We start from the raw sequence: 11,486 nt of genomic DNA, 5'->3' as shown, positions 1-11,486 counted from the left end.
CAAATAATGACATTAAATACTTATGAATTCACCAGCTTTATGCTGATACTCGCTTTCAAAATAACTTGTATTCTCAGGTCACCATTAGACAGGTATGATGACCAGGTTTTGTGAAGACGGAGCAGTCAAGACTCGTCTTTTATTTTGAATATTCATTATATTGTTGTATTCTATGAAAGAACACACTTGTATTTAAAATTATACTATTAATGTAATGGATGATGTTGTTGCTTTTTTACTACTTTGCATTGTTGTGATACTTTACATGACGTCCTCCGTCCCAGAACATTTCCGCCATTCTTGGTTTTGGGGCGTGACACAATCGTTACCCATTCATATGTGGAGATGTGATGAGATCACCATGTTTTATCACAAAGTTGCCATAGAGGGCACATGGAGTTGATTCTATCAAACCATTGTTGATAGATTGACCAAGAGCGTGCATTTTATTCCGATTGTCGAGAGTATATCAGCCGAGAAGCTTATTGACATTTACATTAGGGAGGTGGTGGTTTGGAAAAGGGTGCCAGTTTTGGTGGTTTCGGACCGAGATTTTCTTTTCCCCTATAGGTTTTGGAGGAAGTTTCATGAGGAATTCGGTACACAACTACATTTCAGTACAACATACCACCCCCATACCAATGGATAGAGTAAGCGGACGATTCAGACGCTCGAAGATATGCTACAGGTGTGCGAGTTAGATTTTAGAGGGAGTTGGGATACTTACCTTCCACTGGTTGAGTTCTCATACAACAATAGTTATCTTGCCAATATTGATCGACCACCCTTCTAGATGTTGTATGAGAGGAGGTTCAGGACCCCAGTTTGTTGGGCGCGAGGTCGGGCATCAGGTCATGGGGGGTACTAAAGTGGCGCTCAAGACCACTGAGTTGATTCATCAAGTGCATGACAGGTTGTGAGTGGTGCAAATCCAGCAGAATAGTTATGCAGAACGTCATCGGTCGGAGCTCGAGTTTCATGTGAGGGACTTAGTGCAACTGAATGTGTCACCTTGGAAAGGTGTCATCTGTTTTCGGAAGTGAGGTAAGCTAGTCCCCTGGTTTATTGGTCCCTTCAGGATTACCACACGGGTGGTCAAGGTAGCATACCGATTGGATTTTCCTGATAAGCTCAGTCAGATCCACAACAATTTCTATGTCTCTCAATTGTGAAAGTGTGTAGTTGATGATTATGCAGTGATTCCTTTGTATAATATTCAGGTCGATGAGTTCCTAGACTATGTAGAGAGGTCAATGGCAATCCTCGACAGGAAGACCAAGGCTTTACACAACAAAGTGGTGAACCTGGTGAAGGTGCAATGGCAACACCATTAGGGCTCTGTGTGGACATAGGATCCTGAGGTGAAAATAGGGGAGCACTACTGAGATTTGTTTACAACAACAAACTTCGAGGACGAAGTCTAATTCAATTGGGAGAGATTTGTAACATTCATTATCAGTTTTTTTTCCAATTATAGCTTAAAACCCAAAATGTTTTCATTTTCAGTCCCTACGCTTGGCATAAGTTAGAGCTACGCCTTGTGTAGCTCATTAACTTCGGACACACACTTTTGCTCGTACGTTGGGCATATGTGAAGGTACATTGGGCGTACTCGTGTAGACTTCAAACTCTAATTTTTAGGGTTTTGACCCTATTTAAAGGACTTTATGGCCATTAACCCTTCCTTACATCCATCCTCCATCCCTCTTAGACCCCATCTCAAAACCCTAATTCTTAGGTGTGAGTTTTGTAGCTCTTAAGTGTTATTTTGGTGTTTTTAGTGGTGAAGGAATATCTTTGGAGAAGTGGTGTTTCTCTCAAGCTTTTGGATCAAGATTCTTCACATCTTTGTGCATCTCCAGGAGGTTAAAGTTCAAATCTTGATGCTTGATTTGCTAGATCTTGTTAGGTTGCAAGTTATGAGTATGATTTACTATAGACTATTTAAGTTGTCATTTCATGCATTTTTGAGTGTTTGGTGACATAAAAATGCAAGCTTGGCCCTTTGTATTCATCCATGCAAAAGTTATGGGATTTTAGAGATGGTAATAAAAGTTAGGGATTTAGTTTTGTGCTCCTTGTAGCCATGCAAATGCATAAATGTTACGACTTTATGATTTTATACATTCATTAGAGTTAGATATGAAGTTTGGACGTTATGTCTTTAAGCATTAAGACATTAAATGAGATCGAGATGTGGCCCTGTAACACCTACGAGATCAAGTTGTACGATGGGCATAATAAGGGGTATGTTGGGTATACTCTCAAACAACCATTTGGGCCATCTTTGGGCCTTGGGCCATTAGGGGTTTTGGGCCTTATCTAGTTGGGCCATGTATGGGAAGGGAAAAATGGACTTTTGCCCTTAGTAAGAGAGAGGATGAATTGGACCTTCGATTATGGGGTTAAAATCCTGATTATTAATTAGAGTTGATTTCAGGTTATGATCAATGTGAGGAGTCGTAGTAGCAACAACTCGAGTGTGTGATTCAGATATCTTCAATTGAGGTGAGTCTTCTCACCACACTAGTGGGTCGAAAGCACCAATATCGGCCCACTAATTTATATGTGTAGGATGTATATGATTATGTGACTATTACTGATATGAATGTATGAATTATGCATAGAGCCAATATGGGCTCAGAGTCATTTCAGACTCGGGATCTATACGGACCCAACATAACTACTTGCTGTTATATGGGGTTGATACGGACCCAACACAACCGCATGTTGTTATACTTATGTGTATGTTGTGTGTGGTATTTTGGGGAACTGACTAAGCTTTGTGGTTACAGTTTAAGTTTATGTTTCAGGTACTTCCGGTTCGAAGGGGAAGAGCCTGACCTATCGCAACACATCCACCAAAGTTTAGCATTTTTATGATCTTTGAGATTGTACTATGATAACTATTTTCACATTGACATACTCTTGTTGGATTGTTATGGAAATTTGATGAGTTTTGATTAACTTAAAAATGTAAATTTTACTTATGAATTTCGGGAAGTTACAAAACGAAAAAAATATCAGTGTAACACAATCAACTATTGTCATTTACTCGATTCGGTCACTAAACTATTTTTTACACAATAGCTCATTAAACATCCTTGATACCAGGGTCGGCCCCGAGGATTCAAATACCCGGGACGAGCCAAAAAAAGGCCCTTAGCCCCTAACGTGTAACGAATTAAACTATATAAATTAAAGTTTTTTTTTTAAAACGAAGATAACAAGTCACCCATGTATGTTATATGTACCTTAAACGGCTTGTTGAAGTTGCAACAATGTTTTCTATTTTGATCAATGCTTGTTAGTTTTTGTGACCAGATTGAAAGGTTTCCTAGATGTAATCCATCACTTTTAAGCCCTTCAGTGTTATTTGTTGTGTAAGTTCAACAATTTGGTGCATATGAAACTGAAATTTGGGATGTTAAAACTTAACATCTTTCATTATTTTGGAGTGCACACCAAGTTATTTTGGTCTCTATTAGAACCTAGTACCTAGAACCTGGAACAAACATATTTACATGAATCAAATGCATTTCTTCTCAGTTTTGTGCCTAAACTTGAAATGCTCTTTTTGGATTATCCCATTGTTAATTTGGTGAAACTTGGACATTTGGAAAACGTATATGATATAAGACATCAAAGATTTGTCAATCAACATGGAATAAAATGTGGGTTGATTAAGTTGTGATATACCTTATCATTCTAGTGAAATCTTTTTCTAACCCTAAACCCTAACCTTGTTTGATCAGTGGAAGGAACAAAAAGAAAACTAGAATTCAATAAATCAACAATCAACAACTTGATCTGATAACATAGATACATCATACAAGAATGATCGATTAGATGATTCCAAAAAATCAACAATCAACAATTCAACATTATTAGATTGAGTGCTCAATTCAACTCAAGTATTCAAATAGAAACTAATAATCAACATCTAATTGAGTGATTTTTGTATCTTATAATGATAATCGACAGTCAATTACAAACTGATAAGTGATAATCGACATTCAACATTTCAATTACAAACTGATAATTTAAAATAGCAATCAACATTCCGATTTCGGCTTTCAATTAGAAACGGATCTAACGCATGAGTTGAAGATTTGGATAACATCAATTAATCGATTACATACCTGATTAGCAGTAAGCAGAATAGCAGGACCGTAGGATTGCATAAATTGATCCTTCACAGAATCACAATAACCCTGGGCCCTCTACAGTCGATGTTGTCACTGAAGCATGAATGATCAATGATCGATCTATTCTGCTTCAATCGATCGGTGATGCCTTCTCGTTTGTGGACTAAGTTACAACCCGGATTATCTTTGTTCTGGGGGGGCCTAAAAATAAGGGGCCCTGTGCACAAGCCCTTCTTGCCCCTCCTTGTCACCGGTCATGCTTGATACGTCACACTTCCACGTAGGCTCGGTAATCGGGTATCCGTTAAAATCTAATGGAAGTGACTTAATTAACGGATAACTAGTAAGTTTAACGAACTATTGTGTAAAAAAAATAGTTTAATGACAAAATCGGGTAAATGACAATGATTTATTATGCTACCGTGACAGTTTCCCTCTTAAAAATATATGTCTGATAACACATATAACTTAACAAAATTGTTTGATTATTACTATATTTCTAAACACTTGTTAACTAAGAAATTGGTGATCAAAATAAAAGTTTTTAATATCTGTCGACAAACTCACAAAAGTAGGATTAGTTTGAACAACTTTCATAAATGACATTTCGTACATACTCGGTCGGTTGATTTTAAAGAATAAATGCAACAAACAAAAATGGGCTTCATATATATAATATTATTTATATTTATATAAGCGTACTACAATAAATTAACAATTGTTAATAAAGATAATCAAAACTAAATTTTATCACTAATTCTTTATTATTATTCCGTCTCTAATATGTCGTTAATACTAATACATGTTTTTTTTAACCGACGAGAATTTTATTAAGGTAAGCAAGGCAAGGTGTCAAGCAGGCCACAAACCAAAATCAAATACATCATGCAGTATAGGGGGATATACCACCTCTTGACTAAAAAACTACAAAATACTAAAGGGATTTTTACACCAAATCACCCAATTACAATTCCCGATTTTGTCCTTATACTTGACCCATCAATAGATCAGAGTCATCGCATGGTCCGCCGTTGTTGAAGGTTTTGATGGAACTTGATTGAATATCCGGTTATTTCTCGCCAGCCAAATACACCACCGTACACCATATACTATACTTATGAGTATGTTCCTCTTCTTAGGGCAATTACACCATTGAGATGCAAAACTAATAACATCCTCCATGGTAGAGAAGTGTTGAATATCTAATCCACACCAATTCAATATCCATTTAAAGGTGTCGTGGGAAAACATACAATCCACTAACAGATGGTCTGCGGTTTCCTTTTGACTCGAACACATTGAGCATAGAGTTGAGTTGGTGTTGATTCCTATATGAGCTAAGGCATCAGCAGTCAGAATTCATCCCAAACAGGCTCTCCGGATAAAGACCAACACTATGATTGGAACCATGCTCATCCATTCCATTCTTTTTATCGATACAATAGTAATAACAGAATCGATTTGATCCCTAAGGATATTCACTCTAAATACACCATCAGTAGCCAAAGAGAATTTTCACGGGTCCTTAGCATTCGAGAAGGAAAATGAGTTAATAATCTCCTTAAGTTCTTCAAGTTCAGCAATCTCAACCGGGGCCGAAGGGGTCCTTTTCCAATCCGCAACAAAACCGTAAGATTTTCTCCGTTCAGAAATACGTGCTAATTTATGCTTTTCAAGCTTGAAGAGGTTTGGGAATCGAAGAGATAATGGTGACATGCCTAGCCATGCTTCATTCTAGAAGTTTGTGTTCTCCCCTGTACCTACAATCATAGAAAAAAGTTATCCTAATACATGTAAAAAAAATTCATACTCTTTATATTACATGGGTGTAACGCTCGCAGATTCGGGCTACTCAATTTAGATATAATGAGCGTCAAAAAAGTGTTTTTGATGGAAGATTATTTAGAATGATTAATCTTAACCAAGTTTTAGTATATGTTACAAGGATTCCGTACATATAAAGAACGCCGAAATCCAAGTTATAACGAAGAAGTTATGGCCCGTCAAAGTTTTACAGCAAAACCGACACGGCACCGGGAGACGTAAATAGTGAATTTACGATAGAGGACTTTTTAGATTTAGTGATCTAAATAAAATTTGTAGTATACGTTAAACCGAGAACATACAAAAAAACGCCCAAATCTGACTTCGTATGAGGAAGTTATGAATTTTCTAAGATTTGGCTTAGCAGTGCACAACCCGAAACTCGAATTTTAGTTCGAGCGGTTTTTGGCTTACGTGACCTAAATGAAAGTTGAAGATCTCATTAATAGGAACTCAACGGTAAAAAAAACAGACGAAAACGGAGTCCGTATGAAGGAGTGACGAATTTTTCGCGTTCATTTAACAGTCTAATCTCCTCCCACTGTTAAATTTAAGATCGGTCGAGAATGAGCCGACGAAGTCTAAACGAAAGTTTAGATTATGATCCCCCCTACGCGTGGATATAAATAACGTTGAAAACGGAGCTCGTATGTGAGAGTTATGATTTTTCTAAGTCGGGAGGGTGTTGTGTGAGTTTGGGTGACTTGGCGAGTTCACAACCTTTGCTTTCTCCCCAAGAAAAGCCATTAGATGATGACACATGGCACTGACTCGGTGAGTCAGTGACCCAACTCGGCGAGTCCAGCAGCCAGCCTATAAATAGAGGTGTCGGGTTCCCTCATTCTTCACACCATTCCAACGTCATCTCTCTCTCTAGCCCCAACCCCCCCCCCCCCACCCCAAGCCTAGGTAAACCCCCTAGCACCCAAAGGAAGCCTCAAGGCTGCCGAAACCCCGAGAAAAGAGCCTTTCGACTTGGGAACGCTGCTCCAGCGAAGCCCGGTTTTCGAGAAAACCCGTTGTAAGTGAGCTACGCCTAACCTATCTTTAGTATAACTTATGTTTCAATATAGTAATGTTATTAGGAACTTATAATGAGTATCTCGATTATTATTATGAGTTACATAAGTTTCGTTATAACATCTTTTTAACCACTCACGGTACGGGGAATCTGGTTTGGAGGGCCGCTTGGGTTGCTGGATTTAGAAGTGCTAAATGCCAAAATGATCCTGCCCTCCGGTGTTCCATATCTGGCGATTGTCTGTACATATGGGTGAAGAGTATTGTTTAACGTTGATATAATAGTAATAATAGCTAGACTATTAATTAGTCTCGTCAAACATTATACTAGGTTTTATCCGAGGGAAATTGTTTTAACAGTAACGAAGTGTTGTCCGAGTGCCGAGTCACCACCTTATCAAGTGAGTGCATAGTTACTTTCATCTTACACATAGATATGAACTATTTTAATATAAATTACATGCTATATGTGCACATTATTTGAATATCTGTTGTCTATGTTGGATGAACAATTGTATACATGTTTTAAAAGATTTAAACGGTATATGTATTTTATATCTACAAAATGTGTTGGGTATAACAGGGGTAGATTAGAGATGAGATAAATGGTGAGCGATGAAAGATGATATGATAGATGAGCGATGATATGTGAGTGGTAAAATATGGTGAGAAGCGATGAGCCAAAATGATGACCCAAAGCGATGAGCCAAATGATGACCCAAGCGATGGCCCTGTCATCTAGCAAAGTATGGATGACAACCACATACTATTCTAGACAGTCTAGTGGAACACTAGCAGACTCACAACCTGTAGGTGTTGTGAATGATGTGTTCACCCAGTGGACTCTAAAAACCCATTGACAGGTATTACGAGTGGACTCTCGAAAACGATAATGTCAATAAACGAGATAAACCTTGGCGACTATGCAGACTTAGTGCCAATTCCTTAGGATACTCCTTACGAATGAACGAACGAGGAATAGGTGAATCTTAGGGTAGATCCTTAAGAGTAAAGAGGATAATGAGGATGGGTAATTGGGTTGATTGTTTGATGTTTAACATAATAATTATATTATTGTGGGTTGCAAACCCTATGTACTCACCAAGTTTCCCAACCTGACCCACTCAAGCTTATTTGTATCACATGTGTCGATATGAAGCTACTTTACACTGAGGGATTTGAAAGAGATGTAGATCACTAGTGTAAATGAATGTAAGTCTTGTTTATTCTTATATTTCTGTATTGAGGATGACATCCCAAATGTTTTAAAATGGATAAAAATACATTTCTTCGGAAATGCTTGGATAACGTATTTATCATGTTTTTTTGGTAACAAATTCCGCAACGTTTTTATTAAAAAAGGTACTCTGATTTTATAAAGCATAAATAAAATTAGTTTTTTCTGGCCATCAAAATGGGGATGTCACAGTGGGCGGATGGGTCGTATGTAGTTGTAATCCTACTTATGCATTATCCAAGAAAAAAAATGTTATAAATTCTTTTTTGGAACTAGAACACATTATATATGAAATAATTTTTTTATCTTGAAAAAAGCATTTTACTTTATATAAAGTTAGGAGACTTTAATTATAAATCAAATATTTAGGATGATTGTTAATACTTAGTTTGTGTTTGACACGCCACAAACTAGCCGATAAATTAGCTTATTTGTCAAGTTTTTTTTTAAAGTTATTATGTTTGGCAAGTCAAAAAGTAGCTTAAAATCTAATTTATAAATTAGTTTTTCTTTTTTTAAAAAAACTAATTATGTTACTTTTTCAAAAGTTTTTTATATTTTTTTTCAACTATACCCTTAATTCATTAAATAAATCATATTTTTCTAAATCCCCGTGTATGTAGTTTTATATCCAACAACTAGCTGATCAATTAGTTTTTAACAAACGTAAATTTTTACCATCTAGTTTTTCAACTAACAATTAACTTTTCAGCTATGATCTAATTTTTGAGTTAGTACATCAAACATAGCCTTATGGGTGGATCTACTAAGGAGTTCGGGATAGCCCGTGCTACCCTCGATTTTTTAAGTGTAGTGGAAATTTTTCGTTGTAACGTTATTTTTCCCAGTGCCATTCACATATCTAGGAGTCCCAATGGGAGCAAACATGAAATTAAAGAAACACTGGAAGCCCATAATTGATCGGTTCTATGCGAAACTATCCCAAGGAAAGCAAAGACCCTCTCGTTTGGAGGTAGATTAACTCTTGCTAAGGCTGTACTTGGCAGTCTACCATCTTACTTCTTCTCATTGTTTGTTGCATCATCTGGAGTCATTGAATCCCTAGAAAAAAATTAGAAGACAATTTATTTGGGGTGGAAGTGATAATAAGCACAAAATTAGCTGGGTCGCGTGGGAGAAAATTGTGGCACCAAAAGATAAAGGCGATTTTGGCTTCGGTTCACTTCGAGCCTTTAACCTATCGATGATAGTTAAATGGTGGTGGGGAATAAAAACAAATAAATCAGCACTATGGAGACGAGTTATTATGGGCATCCATAATCTTCACAACAAACCTGCAGACCGGTTATCTAAGAAATCAATTCTTGGCGTGTGGAACAACATGGATGGAGTAAAGGCTGAATTGCAAAAGTTTGGAATCAACTTCCAAGATATTCTAAAGAAGTAGGTGAATGAAGGAGATGATACTATGTTTTGGATGGATACATGGTGTGGTAGTGAGCCTCTCAAAAGTAAATTTCCACACCTATATCAAATTCATAGTTTCCAAATGTTGTTGATCAAGGATGGATACGTGGTGTGGAAAGACACAAATCATGTAAAGTCAATGAGAGGATACAATTGATGAGTCAAACATGGGATTGGAGAACACCTCCCACCTCTGATGATCAGATTCATAGTTTCCAAATGTTGCTATCTACAATCGATGCCTATCAACCAACTACGGGAGCAGATAAATGCAAATGCAACATATTAATGATGATGTATTCCATGTGAACATCCTTAGACCAAAAATTCCATGGATACATGATGTTCCAATAAAGGTTACAACTTTTATATGGAGAGGAAAATTGGGACGTATCCCAACTAATGTTGAACTAGTGAGAAGAGGAGTTCAAATCCCAAATACACTATGTCCACAATGCTCACAGCAGGATGAAGATGTCGTACATATTTTGATTCGGTACCCTTTAACGATCACAGTATGGGAATGGATTTTTAAATGGTGCGATATCCCTGTCCCACGGTTTGTCACTATCGGAGATCTTATCAGTTTTGCAAAGAAATGGGGAAGGTGTTCAAAAAAGAGAAACAACCTCATCAGTGTTTGCTATGGTACAATATGGCTGTTATGGAAGTCAAGACGTGATCAGGTGTTCAAAATCATTCACTCGACTCCTACTTCGGTAGTGGACAAAGTCAAGTCCTTGGTATATTTGTGATTGATACATAGGAGAATTCAATGTCACTATAAGTGGGTAGAATGGTGTATATGCCCACTACGATGTTTATAAAACTAAAAACGGTGTTTGCTTTTATAATAACATTTGTTGATTCTAAAAAAATGTAATTTTTCCGGTGTGTTACCACTAAATTTATGTGTGTTATCCCTGACATTTTGTTCTGGTTTCGCCACTTGCCTTAATACCAATAAATTGATTTTTTTTGTACATAAGAATTAGCGTTATAAATATTTTGTAATGACTGTTAATTAATAATTATTTAAAATTGAAATATATTTGTATTTTTTAACGTGGAGTAGATGTTACATTTTCATAAAAAATGTGTTTGATGAAAAGGTAAAAGCTAAATTCTTGCTAAACGTTGACTAATTAAAAGTTTTATTAAAATTGGATATAATCCAACAACTTGCATGGAAATTTTAGATTAGGTACCGATGCAAGGCAGTTTTTCAAAAAGGAGCATTAGTTTATATATTTTTAATTGAGAATCAATTATTTGTGATCAAAGAATTTTATTTTATTAAAATGGTAATTCCTAAATAAAAGCACAAGTACGATCGTGTTTTAATACATACATTTATAAATATTCAAAAATATTTTGTACTAACAAAATATACCTTTATTTTGATAACTTATAACACAAAGATTTATTGATTATAATAACTAGAGGTGCATAAACCAATCAGATTTTTTTAAAAAAAATCTAAAAAAAACATCCTCACCCAATATTATATTACCGGTTACCTCTTATTCGGGTCGAATTCTTCTAATTTGTCAGATAGGGGGTGGATCTTCCAAAAAACAAATATCGGGTTTTTACCTTAGGTTTTAATTAATCCTGATTTACTAAAACGGGAGGTAACTTTTCCATTTAAGAAGATGATTTTCCGTATAATTTAAAACACCCTTCAACTATTGTATAAGTTAGCGAAACTTATTTTATTATGTGAATGAAACAATTTAAGTGAAAGAATCACCTTCCTTTTGAAGGTTCTTGAGGTGACATCGAACATTGAAAAACAAACTTATGTATATAAATAGCTATATAGTTGT

Source organism: Lactuca serriola, chromosome 6, assembly GCF_051521515.1.
Source record: "Lactuca serriola cultivar US96UC23 chromosome 6, Lser_US96UC23_V15, whole genome shotgun sequence".
Lineage (NCBI taxonomy): Eukaryota > Viridiplantae > Streptophyta > Magnoliopsida > Asterales > Asteraceae > Lactuca > Lactuca serriola.
The sequence above is the reverse complement of the archived record's forward strand: the minus strand, read 5'-3'. Positions refer to the sequence as shown.